Below are 8888 nucleotides of genomic sequence, written 5' to 3'. Positions count from 1 at the left end.
CATGTAGTTGACCATTAACAAGAACTGAGTACCAATTGTTTGACACTATACCAAATATCAAACCAATAAATCTTTTAGAAAACACCATCTTCCTTAGAACCTTTGTGAGAAAAAGCCAAGAAAGTCTATTATAAGCCTTCATCATGTCCAGCTTTATTACTACATTAGGGCCTGCTTTAGTTCTCAATCTTATGTCAGTGATAATTTACTGAGTGAGCATCACATTTTCTACTGTACTCCGTCCCTTCACAAATCCAGCTTGTTCATCAGAAATTACATTAGGAAGAATATCAACCAATCTGCCATGAATAACCCTCGAGATAATTTTTTTTTTAAAATTACTCAAGCTAATTGGTCTTAAATCAGAAAAAGTCTATACATCATTTTTCTTAGTCAATAGGACTAAATTTGTGTGAGTCACAAATTTAGGTAGTTCCTGGCCACAGAAGAAAGCTTTGACCATTTGTAGCACATCTTCTCCAATTATTTCCCAACAAACGTGGAAGAAGTTACCATTGAATCCATCAGGTCCACCTGCATTGTCCCCACTCAACCCAAACACTGCCTTTTTTACTTCCTCCATTGTAAGTTGCCTTGTTAGTTCACAGTTCTGCATCTCATTCATCATCAGAGGTACATGATCAAGGATCCTAAAATCAGTAGGAACATTGGATTCATGAAATTGTTGCTGGAAAAAGTGTACAACTTCCTCTGCCATAGCTGTTTGATCCTCTAACAAATTATCATTTCTATCTTGAATTCTCTTCAGTTGTAACTTCCTTTTGCCATTCACATGAGCATGGAATAGTTTAGTATTTCGATCTCCATCTTTAAACCAAGCCATACCCGCTTTTTGTTTCCAAAAATCTTCTTCTAATGCCCACACTCGAATTAATTCAGCCTGCACTCTTTGGAGCCTTTCACGATTTTGAACTGTTGGATTTAGTTCAAATTGAGTCTCATGTACCTTCACTACTTCTTCCAAACTAGCTAATCTTTGGAATATATCCCTAAAAGTAGCCTTGCTCCATACAGAAAGAGCACTCTTTACTTTTTTCATCTTGTGATTAAACAAAATAAATGGACTCGCGTGAAAATCTGCATGCCAGTTTTCCTTAACAACATCCATGAATGAGTCATGCTTAATCCATAAGTTCAGATATGTGAAAGCTCTCTTGATTGGTTCCGTGCTTGAATTATATTTGAGATGTATGGGACTGTAGTCTGAGCATCTTAGATAGGTGAGTGATCTCCAATCCTGGCAAAAACTGCTGCAATTACATGTTACCCAAGCATCTGTCAAGCCTTTTAAAAATACAGTCATCTTCAGCTCTACCATTCCACCATGTGAAAATGTTTCCTTTAAAACCAATATCAAAAAGATTGCACATATTAATACAGTGCCTGAAATCATCTATCTCGCTGATATGTACCGGAAGGCCACCAAATTTTTCTTCTTCATCCCATATCACATTAAAGTCTCCACCAACAAGCCAAGGTAAAGACATATCAGTAGCCAAAGAGTATAATGTGTCCCACAGCTCAATTCTTTTAATTGCATTACATTTAGCATAGATCATGGTAATTACAAATTCTTTATGATCATCAGTATCAGTTGTCCTCAGAGTGATCTATTTTTCCATGTTGAATAGGATATCAAAGTCATATTTTTGATCAATGAAAATCCAAATTTTGTTAGAAACATTAACCACTACTTGTTCGAAGCCAATCCTTCTCCTATACTGGTCTACAGTTCTAGTCTGTTGCATTGGCTCCATCAAGGCAATGAAATCAAAGTGGTTCTGTCTATCCATTGTGATTACCCTTTCAAAGGCTTGCATTGTATTAACTGACCTAATATTCCAAATGAGAGCATTCATTATCAGTTAATTGATTTGAATATGGTTCTCCTTGTTTGAACTCCTGTTACTTGCACGACAAAAGTGACTCTTGGTTGTTTTTTCTTCCCTCTTACTGCTGATTTCCCAGTCTCAATTTGTCTCGGAGAGATGTCACCTTTCCTAGATACATTGATGAAATTCTGGGTAGTAGATTCTGCATCCATGTTTTTCCCTTTATTCCTCTTCAGTTGCTCTTCTTCTGCATTATCTTGTACAATTAACTGGTTATGGATTGGTTTAGGAATCAAGTTCTTAGAAATGTTTTTCTTTTGTATCGAATCAGTTATTACCCTTGGATTAGCTTTTTGTATCATAGAAGATGTTCCATCACCTGGGTTCACATGGGTTACAAGCTGCGACATTTTTGATTCTTTCTGATTTTTCTCAGGTTGATGTTGCATCACTTTAGCACTGTTTGCTCCTACATCCCCCAGGTCCCCTGTATCTTTAGTCTGTGCTGGAGTCTTAGTTATCTCTGCAGGGGTCAGAGATAGTCTGTTGCATCACTTTAGCACTGTTATGGTCAGGAATGGAGAGTGGTTTGAGGTTATTTAGTTGTTCAGTTGGAGGAGGTCGATTAGTGTTACCCTCATCTGAACTTTTTCCTTCAATTCTATCACTTTAACCATTTACACCTTGTTCCTCCACAACTGGATCTTTGTCTTGTACCTCTTCCATATTTTCATATCCTTCAAGAAATTCTCCTTCATCTGATTCTTCCTCTTGTTGTTGATCCCATAATCTACCTCCAGTATAGTTCACTCGCTCCTTCAAACTTTCTTGCTCAGGAATCATACTTGTGTCTAGGGATTGAGATGGGATTTCTCTGCATGACTGGTTTGTAGTAACACTTGGGATTGGGAGGTTCTTTTTACAACTTGAGTTGTAGAATTAACTATGACTGCAGCTGCATTAACTGAACTTCCTTCCCATTTACGATAGGCTCCACTACCTTTGTTTGATGATGCTACTCCAATTGACTTTGGAGTAAAGATAGCAGCTGTTGGATTTAATTCCTTGTGGATATTAGAGTTCTGCCCAGTATTATTGTTAATGATAGCTAATTGATTTCCTTGATTGTTTTCTTCTTCTAATTGTAGAGCTGCGAATTTGTTTGATGTGTGAAATTGTTGACATGCATCTACTGGATCAATGTGCCTTTTCCCATTATCATTGTTGTGCTGAATATTGCCATTAGCTGACACTATCTCCTGTACTGTAACAACATTTTTTTGTGGACTATTCCCAGATTCTTGTACCTGCTGCACAAAATGTTGATTGACTGGGACTAATTCCATCCCTGCAGCTGTTTGATTTGTAGATTTTCTATGACGATTGTCTCTTACCTCCTTCCATTGTACCGTAAGTGGATTCACATTATCTACTGGATTCAAGTTACCTACAACTTTCCCACTTGTTAAAATCATCAGAAGTTGGTTATGATGACATGGTTCTGTTTCTTGTTATTTTCTACAGGCTGCTTGCTTTGATGATAGGGTGACCATTCCGGATAAATTCTCCAGCATTTAAGACTATCATGCCCTTTTAATATACATTCATTACAGTACTTAGGCATCATATCATACTTAATATTTACCCATTCAGTCCTTATTTCCCTCGAAGCTTCACTAACAATGTCCATTCTAACATTTTTAGGGTGGGCAGCTAACAAGTTGACCAAGACTTTGGCCCTAGCACAACTAGGTCTAGTCTTTTTTATAGTAGCCATATCCAAGTGTAAAGGTTTCCCAACAGCTGAAGCAAGAGAAAAAATACACTCCATCACAAAGTACGTAGGTAATAAACCTGGAAAAGAGATCCAAGCCATAGCCATTGGAGTTTCCTCTCCTGCCTTAAACTTCACATCATAAATGAGAGGTTGAATTTGATATTCATGGCCATTCTTATCCTTGACATATTGAGTTCCTTTCGACGTAAAATCAACGTAGTCCTGCCACAAGGTCATACGTATAAGAATATGTCTGTCTCGCAGAAGTCAAATATTGCATTCACCCTTTAAACCACATTGAGATGGAACAATGCGACGAATCTCATTTAAATCTGGCCAACCATATGAAAACTTTCCCACCACAACATATTGGAGATCCTCAAGCACACTCATTCTCTCAACTTCTTCCTCCGTAAATTTAACAACAGGTTGACCATTCTGTTTTGTTGTTTGTCGCACAGTGATAGGATCAACAATAGATTGTTTAGCATTTACTACTGCATTAATCATAGCTGGTTTCAATATGTTCGAGTAGTATAATTGCTTGGATATTTGTATGTTATTGTTTTGAGTAGAAGGGGAAGCTTGGGGAGGCTGACAAGCCATAGAAGGAGGCTGGCCTCCGGAGGTGGAGGCCATTAACGACCTCAATGGAGCACGAACCAGAACTTTCCAGATTGGCGGAGCTACAGCTTGTTCAGTTCTTCAAACAATCCTTTAGTAGCTTTATCACCAGAATAACTATGACAATAAATGCAGTAGCTTTTGCTAATTCGATGCTACAGTAGTTTAGAAAAGTGTTTTAAAATTTGTTGTTGATTTTAGCTTCAAACCTGTGAATCACGATAAAAATAAATCGTCCAAGTTGTTCTTCAACCATCTAGCTTCACGTTACAATAAGCATAAATTTGTAAGGGTCATGCTATATTCTACAATTTTCATAACTCAGCCATATTTACTCGTTTTTTATATTAAAATGATATTTTGGACTGAGCATCATGTTTTACCATGGCCCTAGTGGCTTGAGAGGTTTCTGATTGAGCGAGGCTGAGGGCCTTTGTTGTGAGGATATTATGGGATAGGGTTGCACACCGCAGCAGGTTGTTATTGATTCATGATATTGTGAGGCCCGGGGCATGATTGATTTATGCTAGGAGGTGGCTTGTTGATATGAGGCCGAGAGCCTGTTTGATTATGCCACGAGATAGCTTTTTATTGTGCTTGGGCCGTAAGGGGCCCCTCCCAGAGTCTGTAAACCCCCAGTGAGCGCGGGTACCTAGTGTGAGTGATATGTTGTAGCCCGAGGGGCTGTTGTTGTTTCATATTGATGCCCGAGGGGCTGTTCTTGATTCGTGTTTGCTCGAGGTGCTAATTTTGATTGAAAGGTAGTCCGAGGGGCTGGTTCTGTTAATATTATGCCTGAGGGGCAGTTTATGGTACATATTTTGCCCGATAGGCTGTTTACGTTTCTATTATTTTTAACTCAATGTTTTTATCACTCGTTTGAAACTATTGAAAGTTGTTTAAAAAGGGTTTTACTGAAACTGAGCTTGATTTATGAAGAAAACGATTTCTGTACTGTTTTGGAAAGGTACTACATTTGTTGTAGCGTTATGTTGTGCTTTACGTGTTTTCTTACTGTTCAACTTTTATTTACCTTTATTACTTACTGGGTTGGCGTACTCACATTACTCCCTGCACCTGGTGTGCCGATTCAGGTAGTTCTGAACTTGGTAGCGGGTGTTGATTGCTCAGTGGTAGAGTCATTGGAGTTAGCAAGGTAGCTTCCTGACGATCACAGCACTGCTTTTCTCCCTCTTGCCTTCCTTAGACCGTATTTAGTACATTGTTAGACACTTGTTATATTCAGACCCTAGTAAACGCTCGTGACTTGTGACACCCCGATGTCGGGCTTGTGTATTTATTTCGCACTGTTCATTTAGACCTTCATTATGAAATGTTTGATTAATTAATGATTTGAAAAATGACTTTTATTGATTAATAGTTAATTCGGGAGTTGTGTCGGCTGGCCTAGTTTCACGATAGGCGCCATCATGACTGGGTCGGTTTTTGGGTCGTGACAGATGCAAACTTTTACCGATAATTATTTTGAATTTAGCAACTTTAAAAATAGAAGATAAAGAAGTATAATTAGTCGTTTGGATTGGATTTAACAGCCATTATAATTGCAACAAACAATTACCGCTAGAGATACAAACTTTTAACGGAAACTATTTTAAATTTAGCGGTTATGAATATGGATGGTAAAGAAGAATAATTAGCCATTTGGAGCTAAAGGCTTTGCCGGCCCCAGCATCAGCGGCAAAACACTATTGGCTAGTAAAAGATATAGCTGCTATTGTTATTGCCACTAAAGCCGTTTTGTATTAGCGCCAAAGGTCTTTTTTATAATACTGGAATACTTTTATAATTCTTCTGTGCCACAAGGCAAAATTTGACCACCAGCAGTAGATCAAACAGGAGAGTGACGCAATATTAATGAAGTATCCATAAATCAAAACATAATGCCCCTTTTAAAATGTATACTCTCATCAAGCCATACCAAGTAGAAATGTCAGTTACCTAATCATCTGAAACTCTCCATGCTGCCTAAGAATTCAGGACCTTCCTTTCAAAACCGAATCATGACCTTGCCCATGCAAATCTCAATCCTACATACCACACGACACCTATTATGCCATCATATGAAAAAGACAAAAATCTCAAGATCAACTCTGAGTCCCAAACAACTACATACTCAATTAGCTAAGAATCTTTAATTTTATCTCATCTAGGAGAAAATCACAATACGCAACATGCTCCACACACCAGTAGGAAATATATATCTCAAATTGTGGTAGAAACCATCAAGAACTCTCCAAATCCCATTTGCATAAAACCAAACCACCAGGACTGATTCCTCCTAACTCAACCAAGCTACGAAGGTCACCAAAAGACCAAGAGCATTTCCATGAAAGACCTGTAGAAATCCACCATATCATAAGAACCCAAATAATAGATCATATCCATTACCATGCTGATCCAACCTACTACCGAGCTGTCCTATTTATCCTAGTTCCTTCTGAATTGCCTTCAAATTGATATTTCTCCTCGCCATAATACCACAATACTTAACCAATACTCACCGCGGGAGACCCTAGCATAAAACCACACCGCCCTAAGGCTCATAAATTGTTGAATGCTCTCTTAAGCATCCCAAAGGTACCACAACTGAGATACCCACTCTGAAGAGACCTTCTGTGAATTTAAAGTTGTTCATATTTACCTTATTGATAGTGAATGTAGAATCCATAATGATATAAGAATACTGCGAGTCTCGACACCATCCAATGTAACTTTCAGCTTCTAGCCATATACAAATCCGCAACATTCTCAATTGCCACATATAAATCTTAAATCATTAGAACCATTCTCGAGAGTCATCCACTCTGCTCAAATCTCAATTGGACTGATCAAAAGGACCGAACGACATATGCTCCATTAGCACTCCAACACCCAAGGAAGTAACCCCACCTTAATGCAACCAAATAAATTCCTGCTCCATACACATTACATCATTTACAAATAACAACTCAATCAATCAGTGATTATCATATACACATAAAGCCTAATACAACTCGTACCCAGAAATTTCTTTACTCAAGTCATCCTCGATTTCACCCTTTGCTGAACATAAGTCATTCACAAGTATATCTCAAATTGAAACTAATACAACACATCACCGTATAATCAACTTATCAATAGCGGACTCACCCACCTGTCTCAAAGCCATAGATCGAAACACACAATAACTCACAATGCCCATACTTTATTACAGCCATATACCGCGATAAGATTCAACGAAATCCTTCATAAGCTCATGTAACACAAACCACTAGCATCTCGAATCATTTGCAAATCTCATATTTACATTTGTAACAGTCAAGCCCACTCTCACAAGCGATCCAAACTCAAATTGCAACACATATATTTTACTAGTAAAAGAGAACTCGCTAAAAAACAACATAGGGATTACAGGACCCTCAGGACACCCCGTAGGAGATAACCCACCTGCTTTGCCTCAAACTAACATCTCTTTATACCCTTCCACAGTCATAAACATTACGCAATCACTTAAAATTATTGAGTCTGAACTCATATCACGACATGAAAACCTACTTCACTCCTCAACTGAACAACATGAAAAGGATCGTCCATCACACTCACAACTCAAGACTATACGTCAAATCAAGATTGAAATCAAGCACCAAATAGTTCTTTTTACACCTCAAGCTAATCCCTCTCGTCACATTTAAATCATATGAACTCATCTCGTAGTCACATCATACTCATAGGGACACTAGAGGATATATAAATCCACAAGCACACTCACAAAATCAACATTGATATGCTCAAGCTACAGTCAAAACCCGGCCTCAAGTCCTCCAAAATGGCCCTTTATCAGCATACTGAAATCACACCTCGCACCTCATCCATGGAATCTCAAGTTGTCGATGCACAGTTGATACGAAGCATTCAAGTGTGCATATGAATGCGTGGAATGAATTCAAAGGATTATGCTCAAGCTGAATCAATATTGCACGATAATAATTCAGGAATGTAAAGTTTCCTAAGGGTTTTGCAGCCTCTTGAAGATAAGTACAGACGTCTTTTTACCGATCAATAAGACTCTACTAAACCTGCTCATGACTTGTGAGATCTATGTAACCTAGGATCTGATATCAACTTGCTACGACCCAAACTCTAACATGTTGTGATGGCACCTACCGTGGTACTAGGCAAGCCGATACTTCTCAAAAACACTTTGTTATCTCATAAATATTAAGTCAAAGCTTTTTATAATAGAAATTTTATAAAACAGTTAAACTCAAAATAAGAAAATGCGGAAAAGATAGCCAACATCGGGGTTTCACTAAGTCATGAGCAACTATTACAACTGTTCTGATAATAACAAGACCAACATAGTCTGGGAAAATTCCAAAATACAGCTACGGGATTACAGAGAAGAAGAAAGCAGGGATGCGGTTGCCAGGTAGCTTCCTTACTAACTCCAATGATCAGCAATAGAAAAATATCAATAGCCGCTACTGCCCAGAGATACTTGGATCTGCACACAAGCTATAGGGGGAGCGTGAGTACACCAACTCAGTAAGTAACAAGCCCAAACTATGGACGGAAAAATAGTGATGAACTCAACCTCAACATATATACATAAATAACATACATAGAATGCTATG

Source organism: Nicotiana sylvestris, chromosome 10 (assembly GCF_000393655.2).
Source record: "Nicotiana sylvestris chromosome 10, ASM39365v2, whole genome shotgun sequence".
Lineage (NCBI taxonomy): Eukaryota > Viridiplantae > Streptophyta > Magnoliopsida > Solanales > Solanaceae > Nicotiana > Nicotiana sylvestris.
The sequence above is the reverse complement of the archived record's forward strand: the minus strand, read 5'-3'. Positions refer to the sequence as shown.